Source organism: Sus scrofa, chromosome 9 (genome assembly GCF_000003025.6).
Source record: "Sus scrofa isolate TJ Tabasco breed Duroc chromosome 9, Sscrofa11.1, whole genome shotgun sequence".
Classification (NCBI taxonomy): Eukaryota; Metazoa; Chordata; class Mammalia; order Artiodactyla; family Suidae; genus Sus; species Sus scrofa.
This window is the reverse complement of record NC_010451.4, coordinates 38315896-38339799: the sequence shown is the minus strand read 5'-3', so window position 1 is coordinate 38339799 and position 23904 is coordinate 38315896. Positions and strand designations below refer to the sequence as shown.

The 23904-nt window shown below is 42.3% G+C and overlaps 1 long non-coding RNA gene across 18 annotated transcripts in view; it reads left to right on the top strand.

Moving 5' to 3' along the window:
- Positions 1-23904, top strand: part of LOC110262223 — a 61493-nt gene extending 37589 nt beyond the window's left edge. For 6 of the 18 annotated variants that reach the window (XR_002347002.1, XR_002347009.1, XR_002347003.1 and 3 more), the window contains 5 exons: positions 767-868; positions 17703-17822; positions 21286-21339; positions 23022-23213; positions 23589-23904. This is a non-coding gene — a long non-coding RNA (uncharacterized LOC110262223). Of the gene's footprint in view, positions 1-766; positions 869-3324; positions 3375-3882; positions 3982-17702; positions 17823-21285; positions 21340-22891; positions 23516-23588 lie in introns of all 18 variants that reach the window. The other 12 variants (XR_002347011.1, XR_002347005.1, XR_002347018.1 and 9 more) reach the window with 10 other exon arrangements.

Below are 23904 nucleotides of genomic sequence, written 5' to 3'. Positions count from 1 at the left end.
GCAATGCCAGATCCGAGCCACCTCTTCAACCTGCATCACATCGCACGGCAAGGCTGGATCCTTAACCCACTGAGTGAGGCCAGGGATCAAACCCATATCCTCATGGATACTCATTGGGTTTGTAAGCGCTGAGCTATAACTGGACCTCAGTACATACACTCTAAAGCCAACAAATTGAAAAATGGAGCTGTAAGCATACTATTTTAAATTATAATTGTACTGAAACCACACAACTCAGATTGGGACTTGAACCCAAGTAGCCCAGCCAAAACCCAGATTGGGACTCAAACCCACTGTTTTTTAATTAAAATCACACACCTGGGCTCAGGACTTCCTGAAATTCAGGTTCTTTATGTCTCCGCACAGAAGGAATTCAGCGAGAGGCAAAGTGATAGGTAAGAAGTAGATTTATTGAGAGATAGGCAAAATGTGAGCCATTTCAGAAGGTGAGGGGCCCCAAAATACGGGGTGGTGAGCTTTTATGGGCTGGATAATTTCATAGGCTGATGAGTGGGAGGATTGTTCCAACTATTTTGGGGAAGAGGCTGGGATTTCCAGGAATTTGGCCACTGCCCACTTTTTGGCCTTTAAAGATCAGTCGGAACTGTCAAGGGGCCTGTGGGCATGTCATTTAGATGCTAATGTATTGCAGTGAGCTATAATGAGGCACAAGGTCCACTGGAAGTTGAATCTTCCTCCATCTTAGACCTGGTTGGTTTTAGCCAGTTTTTGCTGTGTGTTCAATGGCTATGTCATTCTTTTAAAGGTTGTGTCCTGTCCCCTTGCCTCGAGTTTCAAAAACCACAACACCATCTAGCAAGGGCACCTGTTGTACCTCGTTTCTGAAGAGTGAGCCTGGGCTGCAATGGTATGGAGATCATATCTGTTTTATACTCATCTGTACTGATAGAATTTTTTCTCTTATTATGTGTGTGTAAAACTGCCATAAAATAATAATAAGCTGCTTTAATAGTATAAAATATATTACTTTTTTTTTTTTGTCTTTTGTCTTTTTAGGGCTGTACCTGCAGCATGTGGAGGTTCCCAGGCTAGGGGTCAAATCAGAGCTATAGCTGCCAGTCTACACCACAACCACAGCAACACCAGATCTGAGCCACGTCTGTGACCTACACCACAGCTCACGGCAATGCCAGATCCTTAACCCACTGAGGGAGGCCAGGGATTGAACCCGAAACCTCATGGTTCCTAGTCGGATTGGTTTCCACTGCGCCACGACGAGAACTCCCCGTTACTATTTTTAAAGAGTGAAAACATGCTAAATTAGTCTTTTCCATAAACACAGCATTAAATATAGGTATATGTAACTGAAAGATGAACTGCTTAGTCATAGTTGCTAAATGTCCTAAAAGGCTCATGGTTTTTGGGAAAAGTTCTTGGTTATAGAGAGTTTAGCATATTATTTACTTGACTTTTTTAAGCTGAAGAGAAAAACAAAAAACAAAAAACCTACTCACCAGCTTTTCTGATTTTGAATTTGAGGAAGGTTGAAATAGTGACTCAAAAACTGATGAACTAAAGACTTTGGACTTTCAAAAAAAGGAATTCATTACTGAGGATTACTCATCTGTCAAACTGGAATAAAATGCAGTTTGTGTTAAGCAACCTTCTTAAACAGTTAATATTTATTGAGTCAGGGAAAGCCATGGTGTAGTGGACAGAGCTCAGGTCAGAAAGCCTTTCTGTCCCAGCTCTGTCCCCAACTAGCCTGGTGACCAAGGTCACCACCTAATCTTTAGTTGCTTCATTTGTGGAGTGTGGGTATAATCTCCCTCTTAACTACTTCGTATTGTCCCACTGAGGATCGGAAAGGATCAATCAATCGAGAGTCCTTTGAAATATTACAAAATGCTCTGAGATTACCATTTGGATAATGGGATTTCAAAGTTGGAAAGAATGTAGAAATTACCTGGTCGGAGTTCTTTAATTCCGTTTCTTTTTCTCATCTGTTACTTTCTTAGATCCAGTTTATATATTATCATCAAGAGTCTTACAACAGAAATTGACTTACCATCATCCTTCTGAATGATGTCCTTTGCTAAAATCATAGGAATCATTACCTATTAACCTGGGGAGGGACTTTGCCAGTTGTCTCATCCAACCCTCTTGTTTTAACATGAAGCAATAGCAGCCCAAAGAGGGTGGCTGGCCTAAGATAAACACAGACCAGTGAACTCAGACCTTGGATTAGAACCCAGGTTCCTTTCCCAGACTCCCAGTCACAGGATCCTTTCCCATCTCACTGCTGAATCAAAAGAATGACTGGTGGGAGGGATGGCCTAGGAGTTTGGGATTGGCATGTGCACAGTGAGGAATATGGAATGACTGGTCAGAGGGGACCTGTGTAGAGCCCAGAGAACTCTACCCAGTGTTCTGTGATGATTTATGTGAGAAAAGAATCTGAAAGAGAACGGACATGTGTATATGTACGATTGAGTCACTTTGTTGTACAGCGAAATTATCACAACCTTGTAAATCAACTATGTGTCAATAAAACTAAAAAAGAACATTTTAAAAATTAAAAAATAAAATCTTGGGTGTTCCCCTTGTGGCTTTGCCATGAGCTGTGCTGTAGGTCACAGAGGTGGCTCAGATCTGGCCTTGGTGTGGCTGTGGTGTAAGGCCGGCAGCTGCAGCTCTCATTTGACCCCTAGTCTGGGAACTTCCATATGCCTCTGGTGCAGCCCTAAAACCTAAAACAAAAACAAACAAACAAAAAATCTTAAAAAAAAAAGGAATTGACCACTTATGGATGAAGGTGTATACTGCTCTGCCAAGAGTAGGCTAATCATTTCTCACCATTTTTGTAATGTTCAAAAGATTTTTCTTTCCTTGAAAAGCAATTATGTGACAAAATAAACAATAAAATGTGAAAATTAAGAAAAAATGTTAATTAAAAAAGTAATTATGTTTGAAAAAATAATATAAATACATAGACAAATCTATTCTCTAAAACTAAGATTATATTAGAACAGTTAGGCACTTAATAGTCAGCTTAATTACCAACATTTCATTGAAACTTATTCTCCTTTAGTTCCTCCTACAAATCCTTGGAAGAGGGACAGAAGAGTGTGAATGGTTAGGAACACAGTGTCTTTAAGTCAAGACATAAATTCAAATTCCGGCTCTATCGTTTACTAGACTTGTAAATTTTGGAGATGTACTTAACCTCCCTAAGCCTCACTTTCCTCATCTGTATGACGGGAATCATAGTAATGATTCTTTCTTAGGGCTGTTGTCAGATTAAAAAGTAATTCACATAATTCAATAAATGGAATCGCTCATTATCCCTTGGGATTTTCACAGATGGAGAAACCAGAGCTCACTGCAATGATTTACTCAAGATTGCTCATTTAGTAAGTGGTAGAGACAAAACTGAAATCTATATAGCTTTGTTCAAAGTTCCAGCTCTTGCCACAACCAAAAGCAAGATTTTCCTCCTAAGTAGAACAGCTCTGTCTGCCCCTTGCAGATGATAAGGCCTCTAAACGGTTGTGTCTCTGCTGGCCTGCCAAAGAAAGCCACTTGACTCTTTCAAGTTCACAGCCTGCATGTGCGGGGGAGGGGGTGCAGCGGGGTGCCTGCCTATCTCTGTCATGCAACCCTCTGTTGTTCTCTTATGACCCTACTTTGGGTCCTTCGAGGAGGCACATGCCCTTCACTCCCTTTCCCCCATCTCAGGCTGCTCCTCTAGGATTAGGGAAGCTTTGATCTTTTTTCATCCTAGTATCCAAGAGCAGGCTCTTCAGCACTGAAATCTCCCTCAAGCATCCTTGATCAGTCTCTGATTAGGGCTCATGCAAATATGACTTTCCCTATCCTAGAGGTTAGAGGACCCAGTCTTTTTATTTTTGTATCTTTCAGAGCCCAACATGAACTGACACTCATTAGCATTCCATAAATGTTTGCTGGAAAAAAAGTTGGAAGGAAGAGGTGAAGGGAGGGAGGAAGAGGGAGAACAAGGTAGGTACCAGGTCCTGCTTATCACTCTAGGTGTTCCTGAAAAAGGTACAACAATGAGGTCACCTCCCTAGTTCCAAAAACATTTAACAGTATTTATACATTATTTATCTATTTATCTATATGTATATGTATATGCATCTATCTACCTATCTATAGCTGTAAGCTTTTTTTTTTTTTTTCTTTTTAGGGCAGCACCTGCGGCATATGGAAATTCCTGGGCCAGGTGTTGAATCAGAGCTGCATCTGAGGTCTACACCACGCCATGGCAATGCCAGATCCAAGCCAAATCTGTGATTTCTGCCATAGCTTGCAGCAACTCTGGATCCTTAACACACTGAGTGAGACCAGGGACTGAACCCATATCCTTCCGGATCCATGTCGGGTTCTTTTTGTTTGTTTGTTTGACTTTGCCTTTTCTAGGGCTGCTCCCTCGGCATATGAAGGTTCCCAGGCTAGGGGTCGAATCGGAGCTGTAGCCACCGGCCTACACCAGAGCCACAGCAACGTGAGATCCGAGCCATGTCTGCAACCTACACCACAGCTCACGGCAACACCGGATCCTTAACCCAATGAGCAAGGCCAGGGATCGAACCCGCAACCTCATGGTTCCTAGTCGGATTCGTTAACCGCTGCACCACGATGGGAACTCCCATGTCAGGTTCTTAACCCATTGAACTACAACAGGGACTCCTGGAAGTATTGATAACAGTGAAATGATTTTAATTTTAATCTCAGAAATCACATTTAAAATTTAGGAGATTGTGTCTGTGTGTGTAATTCTGCCTTAGCCTGGGACTGTGAGGGCTGAAGCACAAGTATGAGTGGAGTCCAACAGCAGGATGCAGAGATTCAGTTCTTTTTACAGGTATGCTATGTAAACCTGGGTGAGAACACTCTCAGAACTGTTAAAATGAAAGTAATTTTAAAGGCTATTGCTCTTAGAGTAAAAATGATAATGCATTTTAAATAGTCAGTTTGAGATTTCCCGTCGTGGCTCAGTGGTTAACGAATCTGACTAGGAATCATGAGGTTTCAGGTTCGATCCCTGGCCTCGCTCAGTGGGTTAAGGATCTGGCGTTGCCGTGAGCTGTGGTGTAGGTCGCAGACGCGGCTCAGATCTGGCATTGCTGTGGCTCTGGTGTATGCCGGCAGCTACAGCTCCGATTGAACTCCTAGCCTGGGAACCTCCATATGCCGCTGGAACGGCCCTAGAAAAGACAAAAAGACCAAAAAGTAAAAAATAAAGAAATAGCCAGTTTGAAAAGGACCCATGACGGTGATCATTGTGCTTTCTGAGTTCTTACAATGGACCATATTCTGTCATTTGAGTTTTTTCCATTCTCACTTTCTCCCCACCACAACTTATACATCTAGAACTCCTGACTTTTGGCTGAGCAGTACAATCATTCGTTCCCACTACTTCTGTATCTGAAATGACTTTAAGTATTTATTTATGTATTTATTTATTTATTTTTGCATTTAAGGGCTGCACCCGAGGCATATGGAGGTTTCCAGGCTAGGGGTCTAATCAGAGCTACAGCTGCTGGCCTACACCACAGCCACAGCAACATCAGATCCTTAAACCACTGAGTGAGGCTAGGGATCAAACCCCCATCCTCACGGTTCCTAGTTGGATTCATTTCCACTGCTCTGAAATGACTTTAGAATCTGTTCCTGGCCTCTCTGTTCCCACTGTGACTCCCCTATCTTTTAATAATTCTCGCTTAACTGCAGTAGCCTCTTTAACAATCATTCTCTGTTTTGTCTGCTTCATCCTAGGACATTTAAACAAATTTGAACCATGCATGCCATGTACCTCTAGAAGCATGTAAAAGCTCAGCTTTTGGCTGCAGCTATCTTGGCTCTATCCTTTAATAGTCTCTGGTCTCCAGTCCACACCATTCCAGCTCCTGACACCAGTCACAGACTCCCCTGCCTTTGACTACCTGGGCTTCTCTTTTACCCTGCATTCTCTTTGACTTAACATCATTTTTACTCACAAACCCATATCTGCAACCCTGGGTAAAAAGTATTTTCATGGCCTCATTCTGCCTATGATTACTCATTCTAGCCCGCTAGCCTACTCATCATGGAAAAATGAGACTAGGCAAAGTCTGTCATTACAATGGCATTCCAGCACTCAAATTGTAGCATGGTACTCTCTGATTCCAGTGCCAACAGCAAAATGTCAGTGTGGTTGTTCAAGGTTTGGGGACTTGGCTGGGTATGAGACACAAATGATCTTTGATGACAGAGGCTGGTGGGAAGGAAAAACAGAAGCCACCTTTTTGGGAACACCCACCACTGGGATGGAAGGTGGACTGGGAGGAGCTGACCATGCTTTAAAAGCAGACCCTGGAGAAGGCTGTTAGGGAGCAAAGGCAGGAGGTCTCAATGGTCTCAGTTACCAATCCAGAAGCTGTGGATGCTGCCATGAAGGCAGAGGGGGCTGGTGGTCAGCCAGCCTGGTAACAAATTACACTGTTCAAGTTTTTACCATAAAAAGCATACAGATAAATCCCTGCTAAAGACTCCACTCTTTTCTCCAATAAATTGTTAGTCACCAGCTCTATATCAGGCATTGTGTTAGGTATTGAATACACAATGGAAAAAGAAAGCAGGCATGGTGACTTCCTTGGCAAGTTTTGTCAAACAACTTGGCACACACCATTCTTCTTTATTGTCTTGTCAATATTAGAATAGGTTTTGGACTAGTAGATGTGGCTTCTAGCCAGTGCATTTATGCAAACAGTTCTCAGATGTGCCACAAATATGTGGCCAAGATAACATTATAGCCTCTGTTCCTGCTCTGGAAGAAAGACACAATGTTTCAGAAAAAAACAAAAAAAAAAAAAAAAAGAAAGAAAGAAAGAAATCCTTCATAGACAAATAACAAAAATACACATTCGTGGTTTCTGGATGCCTTGAATTTTCCAAGCAGTTTTTCCAACTGGCCATCTGTCTATATTCAGTTCAAAAAAACACCCCAACCTGGAATCTTGGATAGTTAATCATCACAACACAGTTTTCAACAATACACCCAGATGTTTATGCTAACTGTCGAGAGGACCTGGTGACCCAACATGAAATGATTTCATGTTGAACTTGCTTCTCACAGCAAGATGAGTATCAAGAAAATAGTCTCTTGAGAAGAAACTAGTTCATATCACTAAGAACCCATGTCCAATGAGAAAGAAGACTTACGTAAATAAAGAGCCACATCATATTCTTGGCCTGAAAGACACACATTGTAAAGATGTCAGTTTTTCCTAAAACCAACCTATAAATGTATTACAGCCCAGTAAAAACTCTAATGGAATTCTCTTGGAACCTGGGAAAACAATTTTAAAATTTGGAAGAATGAAAATGTGCACAAATAGCCAGGAAGATCCCAATCAAGAAGACTATTAGGGAGGACTGTGCCAGTTATTTAAACGGCAGTATTTACTGCTGAGATACTGCTGCAGGAGTAGACAGACAAGGAATATGACAAAATATTGAATACAGAAGTAGATATGAATGAGATTTGATTATATAATAAACTGGTGGAAAGAAATGTGTTATTTGGACAACCACTTTAATCATTTGGAGAAAGAATAAAGTTGGAGGCCTACCTTGAACTTCCAGATGGAATAAAGGTTTAGGGTACTGAAAACTTTTAGATGAGTATTTTTATAATGCTTAAGTGAAAGAGGGCTGGATAGCCTGAAACCGGGCTGTCCCGGCCCCAGGTCCCTGCCCTGTCCCCCCACAGGCAGGATTCCCCATTGTGAGTGGTCTCGATGTGACAGACAGAGTGCCCTGCCTGGACTTGAAGAGCTGAGGAAACCAGTCTCCCTCCGGCTCACACACATGGCCCGGTAGGAACTCCCTGTGACTTGCTGACTGAAGAAGAAAGCCTGAGCCTGGTTCTCAGAGGGTCCTTCCCTGATTAACAGACACCAGCTATACCACGTTAGTACATCTCACTGCCCACCTTCCTGGAGAGCAAGGGCCTCTGGGTTTAGAGTCCAAGGAAGAGCCTTCTGCTGAGGGACACATTAAAGATTCCACTGAATTGGAAAACAGAACTCCTGCCTTTTCATTTCTTGGCACACAGACAAAAAGGAAAGTTCAGGTGTAGCCTGGGCAATCAATTCTGACTATAAAGGGAAAGAGAAAACGTTATTGTAGCATAACAGGAGTGGAGAGGTGACCCCAGTATGCCTCCACGTACTCCATGGTCAGTGTCAAAAGTCAGAAGGGGACACACGGAAGTAGTAACACTACACAGTCAGGGCCACTATGTGCACAGATCCCTTGGAAATGAAAATTTGGGTCACCTCAACCAATAAAGAACCCCACCAGCTGAGAAAGAGTGGAGAGCAAAAACTTAGTCTTGTAGTTTCGAGATAATAAATGCATTTTGGGTTATGAATCCCAGGAAGCAGACTGATTAACTTTCATGTGTCAGTATAGCCCCGTTGTAAGCACAAAGTCTGTTCAAGGTTCAGAGAGTAAGGTGCGTCTTCTTGTTTACTCATAGCTCTGCAGAGGAAGTTTATATCATCTGCTATTTTTTAAAATCTTGATCTCTTTTCTCTCTCTCTCATCCCCTACATCCTGGACCCTAGAACTCTCTCCAACCCTCTCTCTTTCTGCTTTATGACACTTTGCTATTCGGTCCCTCCATCTGTCAGCCGATTTCCCCCCTCCATCCACTTGCACCTCATGCTTTCCTCCCCCTCTTACCACGGCTGCTTGGCTGCTTACCTACCACCTCTGAGATTACACTAACAGTCTTTTCTGAAGCCTCACGAGTATATGCTCAACAAGATCGATCACTTCCTCTTTCCTTATATAGAACTTTGAAACTTTATTGTCATTTATGAAGCAGGAGAGAAGACGGCAGGGCACGACCTTGAAAAAAATCACATAGCCATTGAGCACAAAACAGAAACTGGTTAGAACCAACCAGATCCAAGAAGGCAGAAAATTTGAATTCCTGTGCACCTTGAGCCTCGTTCTATGCTTATTGTAATACATTAGCATCTAAATGACATGCCCACAGTCCCCAAGACAGCTCTGAGGCTGACCATAAAAAACCAAAAAGTGGGCAGTGGCCCAATTCCTGTAAATCCTCACCCCTTCACTAAAATAGTTGGAATAATCCTCCCACTCGTTAGCTTATGAAATTACCCAGGCCACGAAAAGTCCCTAGCCCATATTTTGGGGCCTCTTCCTTCTGTGATGCCCCACTCTGTCTGTGGAATGTGTTTCTACCAGGGCCACTCTTGCCTTTTGAGATGGACTGCATTCTGTCTATGGAATGTCTGTCTCCCAGGTCCTCCCCGCTTCATTGCCCACGCTTTGTCTATCTCTCAATAAATCTACTTCTTACCTATCACTTTGCCTCTTGCTGAGTTCCTTCTGTGCGGAGACGTAAAGAACCTGAATTTATAGTAAGTCCTGAGAGCTGGTTTGTGATTGTAATTAAAAAACAGTGGATTTAAGTCTCAATCTGGATTTTGGCTGGGTTAGCCTTCCAACCTGTGGGTTCCAGTCCCAATCCCAATCTGAGTTGTGCAGTTTCAGTGATAGGTTTACACGCTTGCCTCTTCCTTCCAAATTCCCTTTTGAAGCCCTGGGGCTCTGAGAAGAACGCAGAGCGGTGCTCAGCTATGCATGTGGGCTAAACTATCAAATCACCAGGGTTAGAGAATGAATAGACTTGCAGCTATAGACTTTCAGTGGAACAAATATTCCTCTAGGTTTACTCTGCCCTGAGTAAATGAAGGTTATACCCACCAGCACCTAGAAAGAGCCAGAATTAATACTGTCCCTTAGAGCATGTAAAAAAAAATAAAAGTGTTTTTCAGATTCAGTACGGAAGGGGGAAAGCAACTCCCGGCCTGTGAGTCCAAAAAGATGATGGGAATGACCAATGAGCTTTTCTCTACCAAAGAGCGTGACCCTGTGACACGCCTCTTTTTTTTTCTGTTCAAAGGGACTAGAGGAAGTTTATAAGCACACAACAGTAGCCTATGGTGCATTTTCCATGATAATTAAGGCTAGGAGGAGTTTGGAACTATTGCTGTGTTTCACAGTTTGCATTTTTGTTACAAATTTCAATCATTCGCTGACCAATTTCTTCTTCCTTTCCCTAACATTTCCCTAGGTCTAATAATTTCTTTCGTAAACACGCTGTATATTAATAGCACGTGAAATTCTGGGAAACTTCCACTTCCTTTCTTTTTTCTCAAAAATGTTTTTCTCCAAAAGTCCTGTTTTTACCCACCATCATTGTCAGAAATATATTTTATATGACAGGAATCTTGTAACCTCTTCAAATGATCTCTATTTCCTCTTGAGTCTCTTTCAATCATCTTCATATCTGGTTGGCCTCATTTTAATTGTGATTCTGTTGGTCAGGAGGCTTCTCACATCCAGGATTCAGTTCTATATAGTTACTCTTTGAGCTAGATTTTTCAAATCCACAAACTCAGAGCAGATAGGTACCATTGGGAAGCCATGATAAAGCTTTTGGGATAATAGAAACTATTTTATGCGCTAAAGCAGCAATTTACCAAATGTTCCCTGGTGATCAGGGGAGAAAAAATGCTGTTTTTCATGGCATTTAATTTGCTTCTAGGAATTTAGGGGAAGGGAGGATCAGAGCTAATATGAACAAGCAGGTAATTTTAGACATTACCTCTCCTTAAATCAACACTTCTGAGTAAGTGAGTGAGCATATGCAGGAAATGTGCTCAAAAATACAGGTCTGGCTCCCTGAATATTGAAATGCTTTACTTTCCTCCTTCAGGAAAATAACTTTATGAGAAATTCTGTTTCTCCCTCATGACTTCCCTCAAAGTTATTTATTTATTTATTTATTTATTTTTTGTCTTTTGTCTGTTTAGGGCCGCATCTGTGGCATGTGGAGATTCCCACGCTAGGGGTCTTATCAGAGCTACAGCTGCCGGCCTACGCCACAGCCACAGCAATGCCAGATGCGACCCGCATCTGCCACCTACATGACAGCTCCCGGTAACACGACAGCTCCTGGTAATGCTGGATCCTTAATCCACAGAGCAAGGCCAGGGATTGAACCTGAAACTTCATAGTTCCCAGTCGGATTTGTTTCTGCTGCATCATGATGGGAACTCCTCAAAGTTAATTTTTTACTTTGTACACCAAACAATAGTTAAAACATGCATGTGTTTGTAATCTCAGGTTACTAAATATCAGACATTTCTTGTTTACAGTGTAGTCTTGAAATACATTCACCACTTTAAACTTAGAAAGTCTAGGAGTTCCCATTGTGGCTCAGCAGTAACTAACCCGACTAGTACCCATGAGGACATGCCCAGTGGGTTAAAGGATCCAGCATTGCCATAAGCTATGGTATAGGTCACAGACACGGCTTGGATCTGGAGTTGCTGTGGCTGTGGTGTAGGCCCGGCAGTTACAGATCTGATTCGACCCCTAGCCTGGGAACCTCCATATGCCACAGGTGTGGCCCTAAAAAGACAAAAATAAATAAATAAACTTAGAAAGTCTATATTTATCTAAATAAAAAAGTGATCTTTCAATGACTTTATAAATTACCCTTTCCATTCCATTATAATCACCACTAAGTCCCCAAACATTCTACAATCTCAAGGGAATTCCTAACGATCAATTCCTTTGAAATACCTAAACAGAATGGAATATTCCGCAAATACGTGTGGAGTGTTTACTTTGCTCCAGGCACTGGGCCAAATGATGGAAATAAAACGGTGACTAGAAACATCATCCTTATTTTCATGAAATTTGCAACCTAGGTGGGGAGATTGATAGAACAGGTCTTCCTGTAATAAATGTCTAATCAGAACTCTGAGGATTTTGATTCCAATAATATATGGAAGCCATCTAGGCAGGGTTACTGCTGATCTTCATATGGCTGAATCCAATGGTCCATTCTCAGTCAGCCTTACTCAGCTTCTCAAAAGCATTTGATACAGTTGATCACACCCTCCTTTTCTAAACAGTTCCTCAATCGATTTCCAGTTTCATGGTATGACTTCTAAATTCCTATTTTCAGTCTAGCCATTTGTCTAAATTTGGCACTTTTTTACACCTACGTGCCTACTCAACATCCCCTCTCAAATATTGGGAAGGATCACAAACTGAACTGACCTCTCTGTTCCTTTCTTCACTCCACACAAACCTAATTTACCCATCCTGTTCACTATTTTACTAAGTGGAACTCATATTCATTTAATTCATCATATTAAAAACCTTGGAATTGGGAGTTCCCGTCGTGGCGCAGTGGTTGACGAATCCAACTAGGAACCATGAGGTTGCGGGTTCGGTCCCTGCCCTTGCTCAGTGGGTTAACGATCCGGGTTGCCGTGAGCTCTGGTGTAGGCCGGTGGCTACAGCTCCGATTCGACCCCTAGCCTGGGAACCTCCATATGCCGCGGGAGCGGCCCAAGAAATAGCAACAACAACAACAAAAACAACAAAAGACAAAAGACAAAAATAAATAAATAAATAAATAAAAACCTTGGAATTGGTCATAATTTTTCTTTATTTTTTTATACTCCCGATTTAACTGATCAGAAAATCCGATTGGATTTATCTTGAACTTATACAACAATTTTACTGTCTCTGGTCACCTGTGTCAGTATTACCTCAGTTCAAGAAACCATTTTCTGGGAGTTCCCGTTGTGGCGCAGTGGTTAACGAATCTGACTAGGAACCATGAGGTTGCGGGTTCGATCCTTGGCCTTGCTCAGTGGGTTAGCGATCCAGCATTGCCGTGAGCTGTGGTGTAGGTCGCAGATGCGGCTCGGATCCCGTGTTGCTGTGGCTCTGGCGTAGGCCGGCAGCTACAGCTCCGATTGGACCCCTAGCCTGGGAACCTCCATATGCCACAGGAGCGGCCCAAGAAATGACAAAAAAAAAAAAAAAAAAAACATTTTCTACCATCTCGATTATCCTAGTAGACTCCCAATTCATCTCTTTGATTCCACTCTTTTGTTCTATGCTCCACCCAGCAGTCAGAGAGAGCCTTTTGAAACTTAAGCCTGATCATGGCATTCCCTTGTTTATAACCTTTCTTTGGTGGCTCCTCGTTACACTTAGAGTAAAATCCTTACTGTGACGTCTAAGGCTCTCTATGATGTGGTTTTAGCCTGCTTCTCTGCTCACCTTCCCTCCTGGAATTTGCTCTATACATTCCCACTCCCGGGCCTCGGCATTTGTGTCCCTCTGCCTCAAAGGTTGTTCACCCAGAAGCTACAAAGGCTCTCTTCTTCAGCTCACACATGTCTCTGTTCAAATGTTAACTTTTCATAGAGGAGTTCTCTTGTAACTAAATTAAGCTACTAAACCACTAAAACAGCACAACCTCCCCATTTCTTTCTCTTTTTTTTTTGAATGAATTTTATTACATTTATAGTTGTATGATCATCATCACAATCCAATTTTATAGCATTTCTATCCCAAGCCCCCAGCACATGCCCTCACCCCCCAACCTGTCTCATTTGGAAACCATAAGCTTTTTGAAATCTGTGAGTCAGCATCTGTTCTGCAAAGAAGTTCATTGTGTCCTTTTTTTAGATTCCACATGTAAGTGATAGCATTTGCTGTTGGTGTCTCATTGTCTGATTGACTTCACTTAGCATGATAATTTCTAGGTCAATCCATGTTGCTAAAAATGCCGTTATTTCTTTCCTTTTAATGGCTGAGTAATATTCCATTGTGTATATGTGCCATATCTTTCTCTCCATCCTCTTGGCCTGTTTTATTTTATTCCTAGTTCTTATCATCCTCTGACATTGTGTGTGTGTGTTTATTATGTGTCTCTCAAGAGATTTAAGAATCAAGAGCACAGGAAATTTTTGTCTCATTCATCTTGTATTCCAATGCCTAGAACAATGAGTATCTGGCACATTGTAATTGCTTTTCTAATGTAGATTACATAAATGCAGGTGATGATAGTAAAAAGGAGGATTACAGGGGACATTCAGATATCACACATAGATGTAACTTAGAATGAGGTATCCGGGAAGTCAGTGAAGGAAGCCAACATGCATTCTTTTATTTTTTATAACAATTTTTATTGTTTTCCATTATAGTTGGTTTACAGTGTTCTATCAATTTTCTACTGTACAGCAAAGTGACCATTATTCATACACATATGCATTCTTTTCCTCACATGATCAGGCTCCATCATAAATGACTAGATATAGTTCCCAGTGCTATACAGCAGGATCTCATTGCTTATCCATTCCAAAGGCAATAGTTTGCATCTATTTGCCCCAGATTCCTAGTCCATCCCACTTCCTGCCTCTCCCCCTTGGCAACCACGAGTCTGTTCTCCAAGTCCATCAGTTTATTTTCTGAGGAAAGGTTCATTTGTGCTGTATATTAGATTCCAGATATGTGATATCATATGATATTTGTCTTTCTCTTTCTGACTTACTTCACTCAGTATGAGAGTGTCTAGTTCCATCCATGTTGCTGCAAATGGCATTATTTTGTTCTTTTTTATGGCTGAGTAGTATTCCATTGTGCATATATACCACATCTTCTTAATCCATTCATTGTAGATAGACATTTAGGTTGTTTCCATGTCTTGGCTATTGTGAATAGTGCTGCAATGAACATATGGGTCCATGTGTCTTTTTCAAGGAAAGTTTTGTCCAGATATATGCCCAAAATGGGATTGCTGGGTCATATGGTAGTTCTATATATAGTTTTCTAAGGTACCTCCATATTGTTCTCCATAGTGGTTATGCCAGTTTACATTCCCGCCAGCAGTGTAGGAGGGTTCCCTTTTCTCCACACCCCTCTCCATCGTTTGTTGTTTGTGGACTTATTAATGATGGCCATTCTGACTGGTGTGAGGTGGTGTGATTTGCATTTCTCTAATAATCAGTGATGTTGATCATTTTTTCATGTGCTTGTTGGCCATCTGTATATCTTCTTTGAGAAATGTCTATTCAGGTCTTTTGCCCATTTTTCCATTGGGTTGTTGGCTGGCTTTTTTGCTGTTGAGTTGTCTGAGTTGTTTGTATATTTTAGAGATTAAGCCCTTGTCAGTTGTATCATTTGAAACTATTTTCTCCCATTCTGTAAGTTGTCTTTTTATATTTTTTATGGTTTCCTTTGATGTGCAAAACTTGTCAGTTTAATTAGGTCCCATTGGTTTATTTTTGCTTTTATTTCTGTTGCCTTGGGAGACTGGCCTGAGAAAACATTTGTAAGGTTGATGTCAGAGAATGTTTTGCCTATGTTCTCTTCCCAGAGTTTGATGGTGTCTTATCTTACATTTAAATCTTTAAGCCATTTTGAGTTTATTTTTGTGCAACATGCATTCTGGTTAACATTTATAAATAGAAAGGGCAACTCACATGTGTGTATAATGAAGTTCTCAAATACTCTCAAGACACATCCTCCTTCTGAGCTGACCCATTGGTGGTAGGCATAAAAGCTCTATTGAAGAAAAATGTTTTTCATGTGTAGTTTGGTTTTGCTTTTTCCCAGAGAAATGTGACCAGCAATACCTCATTTATCTATGTTAACAGATCAGTTAGGTAGTTGGACAAGAGAGATGAAAGGAGAAAAAAAAAGAAAGGAATAATACCAGTTTTGTCTTAGTAAAAAGGCAGTGAAACAAGAGAAGTCTTGTGACATACCCAGCATGATAGTGGTAGCACTAGATATGTAATTAATCCTTCCAACTTTTTTTTTTTTTTTTTTTTGGTCTTTTGTCTTTTTAGAGCTGCACCCATGGCATATGGAGATTCCCAGGTTAGGGGGTCTAATCGGAACTACAGCTGCCGGCCTACACCACAGCCACAGCAATGCCAGATCTGAGCCACGTCTGCGACCTACACCACAGCTCATGGCAACTCGAATCCTTAACCCACTGAACGAGGCCAGGGGTTGAACCTGCAACCTGACGGTTCCTAGTCGGATTCGTTTCCTCCGCGCCATGACGGGAACTCCCTTCTAACTTATTATTGATTTCTGCTTCCAGGACCTGAGATGGGGGAAGGGGGGGAGGGAGGAGAAATTTCTGTATATCAATATGGAATGGGTATGTTTTCTGTTATATCTTTTCTCTCTCTCTTTCTCTATCTCTTTTCTTTGCCCTCGCTCGTGGCATGTGGAATTTCCTGAGCCAGGGGTCTGACCCACGCCACAGCAGCAAGCTCACCCCCTGCAATGACATTGCTGGATCCTTAACCCACTGAGCCACTAGGGAACTCCCTGTTACATCTTCTCAACCCAGACCACCACCCATGGTTCCCACTGTGACTCCCTTAAGGTGTGCAATGCAGGAAGTAGGAAATGTGTGGAAGGAAAGAGGGGGTACTCTATATATAACTGTCAAATTGATAAATTAGGTGGTAAGAGAAAAGGGAACAAGAAAGAAGATTTTGTTTTATGGGACTCCATGTGAATTCACATGTCCACGAATTCACATGTACACACACACAGGTACAATTCCTAATGACTTGAGCCTATGTGAAGCAAAGGAATTTAACAGCATAAAAAGAATTGGAATATGGAATTGAATCATGAATTTATCTCCATTTCCCTGGCTTCTGTGTTTATCCTCTCAGTGACCTTCCAACTACCACATAGGTCTTACTTATGTCAACGTATCAGAACTATATTTGCCAAGAGCCATTTTATTGACATAGCAGGGGTAACTGTGTAATATGATTTCCCACTCCAGTCCACACCTATGGTAAGATCAAAATGACAGGAACAGACCATCCCAACTTGACTCGGCCCTCAGAATTCCTTAGTCCCTTCCGACTGGAGGCACGCTCTTCCAAGTGCTCTCAAGTCTGATGCCTGGGCCACTGCATCTTCATCTCTTCCCTCTCTGCTCCTGACCTGCCCTTACAGGGGCAGGGCCCTCAGGCTGTCCTTTTCTGTGTGTTCTCTGTGTCATCATCTCTGTGACTCTTCCCCTTTGGCTCAACTCCTGGCTGTTCTCTGGCCACCTTCTCCCCATTTCTGATGCACAATGTGCTCTACTCCTTCTTTGCTGTGACCTCTGCTTGGCAGTGTCTGGACATCACATTAATGTAATAAACTGTTGTAGCACAAGCTCCAGCTTATTGAGTTAGAGAACTTCACTCTGCCCTGTGTTGTCCTCAGCAGTAAGAATGAAGGGTTGTGGATGAAAATGTTTAACAGCTCCTGAAAAGCGATTCCCAAACCTCTCATTCATTTATGCCTCCCACTATATACAGCCTGCAAAGCAGGATACTTGCTTTGCCACCTTTTCTTGCCTCTAGAGGTGGCCCCAGGAGAGTTCCTGTTGTGACTCAGAGGTAACAAACCTGACTAGTATCCGTGAGGATGCAGGTTTGATCCCTGACCCTGCTTGGTGGTTTAAGGATCCAGTGCTGCCCTGAGCTGCAGTATAAGTTGCAGGCACAGCTTGGATCAGCATTGCTGTGGCTGTGGGGTAGGCCAGCAGCTGCAGCTTCAATTTAACTGTTAGCCCGGGAAGTTCCATATGCCATGGATGGGGCCTTAAAAAAAATAAAAATTCAATCAATAAAAACATTGAGTTGGCCCTAGGACCCAGTTCTGGTCCATGGGACACACCTAGAGCTTACTGGTCAAGGGAGAAGGGATTCTGAGATTTTGCTTTCCTGCAAAAAGGAAACAGATGAGACCAGGGCTGCCACTTTCCCTCTACCCCATTCTTTCTCTCTTGAATGCAGAATTGATGGCTGGATCTGCATTGCCATTTTGTAACCTTGAGAGAAAAGTCTGGAGAATCATAGGTGCATCAGCCCTGACAACACTGACTCGGAGAACCAAGACCAGCATTTAACTCCTCGGTAAGTGAGAAAAATGAACCTCTATCTTTCAAGCAACTGCAGGTGGTTTTCCTGTTATTTGCGGGTGATAGCAAGTCTAACTGATACACAGGAACTTCCTTACCACCAAACCATAGCCCTCTTTAAAGAGAGAGCCCAGAGCTTTGTAAGTTGTGAGTAGGGCTTCCTGGTCATCATGAAAGAGCTCATAGAAGGCATTTTTATCTTTTATTTTTTTACTTCCTGCAGCATGGGCAAGTTCCCAGGACAGGGATCAGACCCAAGCCACTGCAGTGACAATGCCAGATCCTTAACTTTCTGTACCACAAGGGAACTCCAGGATTTTTTTTTTTTTTTAATGCAGGCTAATTGGAGGACAGAGCTGAATTTTTAAAGAAATGAGAGGGATCTATTCTGGGGGAAGAGAAAGAGTCACAAGACTGGGAAAGATGGGAAACTATTAGATTCCACAAGTGTCCTTGAATGGGTCCTACCCCAGGGCTCAGAGGAATAGGAACTCAGATGGGTGTTACCTGTGTCACAAACTGCTTTAGTTCTGAAAACAGAAGTAGGGTCTTCTGAGGCTGAGTCTGTGGTCAGCAGAGAAGATCACTGTAAAGTCTTCTGCAAGAGAAGATCACTCTTTACTTTCCCAATGAAGCAAAACTGAGGAGCAATTGAAAATGGAATCATGGGAGTTCCCATCTTGGCACAGCAGAAAAGAATCCCACTAGTATCCATGAGGATGTGGGTTCGATCCCTGGCCTTGCTCAGTGGGTTACGGATCCGGAGTTACCATGAGCTGTGGTGTAGGTCGCAGACGCAGCTCGGATCCTGCATTGCTGTGGCTGTGGCAAAGGCTGGCAGCTGTACCTCCTATTCACTCCTAGCCTGGGAACTTCCATTGCCATAGGTGCAGCCTTAAAAAGCAAAAATAAATAAATAAATAAATTTAAAAATAAAGTTAATGAAAATATTTTCTTAAAATTGTAGAAGTAAAACTATTATGCCATCTAAGAGACTGTTCATCGAGGTTTATAGAAGATGAGAATTGATAAGTTTCTCCTTTTCAATGTGTGCATATATTAAATGGTTTAAGGTATAGTTGACCATTTTTTATCTTTGGGAGAATTTTTTTGTCATTGGCCACCAATCAGCCAAGTCTCATAAATTCAATGGGTAAGTTACCAGAGGCAATTACAGCTGCATCAGCTAACACATTAAATCTGGAATCTGTAGTAAGTATACCCATAATAATTCCATTAGCCCATTTTTATATTCTACCCTCCTTAGTTCCAGAGCTTTAGAGTCCATTTCCACACTTAGTCTCCAGTTTCTGCTGAAATATATTTAAAAAAGCTTGCAATTTGTTTGATGTGTAATGTGCTAGCACCCATAGTTGTTTTGGCCCTCAGAAATAAGATGAGATTTGATCATAGGTACAGGTGGAAGGAAAACAGAGGGTGTTCTGTTCTTGAAAGAAAGAACATTCCCTTGCAAAGCACATGACTGAAGTGAGATTATGACAGGACAACTAGTAATCTCAGACAGAAGACAGAGAGCTACTTCTGCGAGTAAAGAAGATTTAGCTTGTCTCAAGGGTCTGAGATTCCTAATTTCATCTGAGAACCCAACTAGATGTTCTCATTTCAAGGTTCAGGGTGTCCTACTGTCCCAATCGATGCCCTCACTTCCACATGACACACTTCGTGAGGCTGTGAATTTAACCGATGTTATACTTCTGCAACCCACACTGTTAAGTTTTATGTTTGATGTTCGGCATCAGCTCTGTAGCTACAAGAAACGAGATTCTTTTAAAGATGTCATTCTGTGATAAATCCATGTGGGAAAAGAATCTGAAAAAGAATGGATGTATGTACATGTATAACTGAAACTGTTGTACAGCAGAAATTACCACAACATTGTCAATCAACTATACTTCCCTAACACTTTAAAAAAACGAAAACGAAAACAAAAAGTAAAGATGTTATAGTTCTGTGGTTCTAAGACCATGATTTTAAGAGTTATAGAACCTGAGATTGTCGATTTTTTTCTGTAAGCACTGCAGTACTCTCAGCAGAGTTTATAATGGCCAAGTACAGCTGCATGGACTCCCACAACACTTATTTAATTGGCATTTAATTAATATAACTTCATTGTAATGTTGCTGCATTCCATGGGTTACTAGCATCTCATTTCCCATTGGCAAGAAGCTCTACACATTACCCGATCTCCCAAATTCATCTTTTCAGGTTTGCCTCCTGGGACCACACCAGATATGAATTCTATAGCAGTCAGAGTCCAGTCAGGAGACAGAAACTATGCCAGTAATTAGAACAAGGGAAATTTAAATAAAGAATTGTAACTAATAAAAAGTAATTAACTATTCAAAAGGATAAAAGATGGAGTTCCTGTTGCAGCTCGGTGGGTTAAGAACCCTCCTAGTGTCCCTGAGGATGCAGGTTCAATCCCTGGCCTCGCTCAGTGGGTTAAGAATCTGCTGTTGCTGCAAGGTGCAGTGCGGCGAGGTCACAGATGCGACTCAGATTTACAGCTGCAGCTATAGCTTCGATTTGAACCCTGGCCTGGAAGCTTGCATATGCCATAGAAAACTAAAAATAAATTTTTTAAAAGGGGTAAAAGACTCAAATATCCGTAAATGTCAAGAACGAAAAAGAATCTACTGCCTATAGACTGAGTGAATGATGGAGGAACAAGAGATTGAGCAGATAAGACCCCTTCAAAGAGCATGGCAAGCACCAAAAGTCACAGCTTGTCCATGGTGTATAAGCTTGCCAGAGGCCTGGGCAGAGCTGGTCTGCTGAATGGCTCACCAGTGCCAGAATGGATAGGTGGAGAAGAGCCGCCTATAGACACAGGACAAAGACTGGATTTGGAACTGGGAGATAATAAACTGAGAACGGGCACTTTTAAAGACAAACGTATTCATATATTTATTCCACTTTCATGGTGTCCTACAAAATAAGCCGCAACAGTTTTAAATCACCTTTTGATATCACATTGTTTTAAATTCAAAAAATTCAGATTGACCTGTACAAACGACAAAACAATGCCGCAGTTCTATGCAAGTGGGATCATCCATCAGCATGTAATATTAGCATCTTTCTTTGTCATGATTTTCCTCAAGGAAAATGAGAAGTCAAGCTTGAAACCTGGGACCGAGAGAGAAGCTATGTCCATCTTAAAGAGAGAAAAGATTTTGTATGCAAATAGACAGAGGAAACGGTGTTTAATAATCAAATGGTAGGGGAGTTCCTCTACAGCTCCGAGTTTGTCTACAGGGCAGTCCAGAAAGGGGGCGGCTCTGAACAAATGGCCCAGGGTTATCAGCTGCCTGGACACTGGGTCTTTCCTTTTCTGAAGATCCTAAATGTCACCCAGAGCCCCTCCACTCCCTGTCTGACTCGCTGTGGCTCCATTATTTTCCAACAGGCTTTTGTTCTCTTTCTGATTTTTATCCTAGGTCAAAAATATGCAGCACCACACGCGCAAAAGGAGTCCCCTGGTGGCCTAGCAGGTAAGGACTCGGCATTGTCACTGCTGTGGCTCAGGTTACTGCTGTGTCTTGGGTTCGATCCCTGGCCTGGAAATTCCTATGCCATGGGCGTGGCCAAAAATAAATAAATAAATATTTAATGGCCACACCCACGGCATACGGAAGCTCCTGGGCCAGGGATTGAACCTGCACCTCTGTAGCGACCTGAGCTGCTACAGTCAGATTCTTAACCCACGGCACCACAGCAGGAACTCCTCCCTAATTAATGTTTTAATTTAAAAAATTAAAATATGTCACACATATTAAGACAACATTGTAAATCAATCATACTTCAATAAAATAAATTAGTAAAATAAATAGAAAATATATGGCACAGACCATATTGATCCTTAGCCACCTGGATATGGATCTCCATCATGCCTGCCTCCACTAGTCACCACAGATAAATATGAATATAGGGAGTTCCCACTGTGGCTCAGTGGAAATGAACCCGACTATGATCCATGAGGATGCATGCTGTATCCATGAGGTTCGATCCCTGGCCTCGCTCAGTGGGTTAAGGATCCGGCTTTGCCATGAGCTGTGGTGTAGGTTGCAGATGTGGCTCAGATCTGGTGTTGCTATGGTTGTGGTGTAGGCCAGTGGATACAGCTCCAATTCTATCCCTAGCCTTCTATAAGCCACAAGAGCAGCCTTAAAAAGCAAAATAAATATATATATATATATACATGTATATATATATATGTATATATATATGTGTATATATATGTGTGTATATATATATATATGTGTGTGTGTGTATATATATATATATATAGACCCTTTTAACATCCAAACTTGACTTGCTTTCTCAGCTTTAAAATAATTCATTTTCAAGAGCAGGACTAGGTAAGCCTGTGCTAAAAGCCCCAGCTGAGACTGACACAAGCATCAGGAGGATTAGGATTGGAGTGAACCAGTAACTCTGGAGCCAGAATATGGTGTTGGCACACGCATGTGTGTGAGTGATGGCTGTAGCGTGTAAGATGAGTCAGAGAATGTGTTCTGAAGGACTGGAACGCTGGGGTGACTGGCTGGACCTGATTCAGTTCCATTCACCAAGAAATTGGTCAGTGACACAGAGGAGAATGTCGAGGTTTTAGAGAACATGGAAGAAGACATTTCTAAGGCTGCGTTCCCCGCTCGCAGAGTCTTCATGCCCATTAACAGTCTCTCTGGTTCTCTGGTTAGCCTAGCCCCACGTGGACAGAAACTCCAAACACACTCACAAGGGTTCAGAAGGGGGAACTGCCTCAGAATAGCCAGGAAAGGGGTCACAAAGCCTGGAGCTCTGATATCGAGGTGATATATAGACCTGTGGTTCTTGTTTCTAGCATGCAGTTACTGCAGTTACTAGTCTCTGCACATTTTCCTGGGCCACAGAAGAGGCCATTCATGTATAAACACCTGTGAGATCCCTAGACTGTTTACCTTGAAGTCTGTGAAGATCTCAGTCAACAACTCATGACAATGAAGAACTACTCTGCATATCTCCAGGGGGTTTTCTTTCTGCTTACAACTATGTTCTCCTTAGGTTAGAAGAGAAGATATCTAACTGTGTCATCCACAAAATTTACCACCTATCTGCAGTTCCTCTGGCCAAAGGTCACAGCAACTCTGTCATCGCCTCTTTTCCCATCACCGATAAGGTCTGTTTTCCTTAGGCTGCAGCCATCTCAGCTGCTATCACCATTGGATGTACCAAGAGGAGCCACCATGGTACCACTCATCACCACAGCGGCCACTTGTTAGGTTTACCAACGGAGGAACACGCACGGCCAAGTCGATAAAGCAAGAGAGATTTATGAAGGCATCTGAAACAAATGGGCTGAGTTCAAGATGGCGCCACCCTGATGGTGAGGAGATGCTAGGCTTATAGAGGATCCAGGGCCGGAATCTGTGGAGGGAGTTTATGGCAGGAACTTGTGGCAGGAACAATGAAGGAGGAGGGGAAGGTCAAGGGAGGGGTAGGGGGTCGGAGTCCCATGACAGAGGGCAGTTAATCCTTGTAGGTGGTTAATCTAGGCGAGCAATTGTTTTCCACAGGCCATTGTTTCTTGCTGCCCAACTTGAGCCTCCACATTCCAGGAAAGGGTGTAAATCTCGGGCTGGGCGTACCCATGTCTGCAGAGGTCTCTAAGGCAAACAGTCACATTTGGTGAGTGGGTGGGGGGGTCTGTCACCATCCTCCTGGTAACCTATCACCACTGTTTCCACCACTCCTACCTCAGCAGCCGTCGAGTCTGTTGTGACCACATGTACCACTATCTCCTCAGTCTCCATTGCCTCTGCCGCCATCTTTTCCGCCGTCTCCTCAGTGGAAGTCACAGCCCTTACCATCCGTTGGCCCATCATCAGCCTGCACTATCTCCACAGGCTTTGCTGTCTGGAGAACTAGTCATAAACAGAAAAACTGTGGTGGGCACTTTCCTGGACAGGTGAATACCTGTACAAATACAAAATGAAGCAGAATGTTGGGTGGTTCCTGTATCTCGAATAGAAGCACAGTTATTCGACATTTCAAATAAACATCTTGTCTCACTGTCC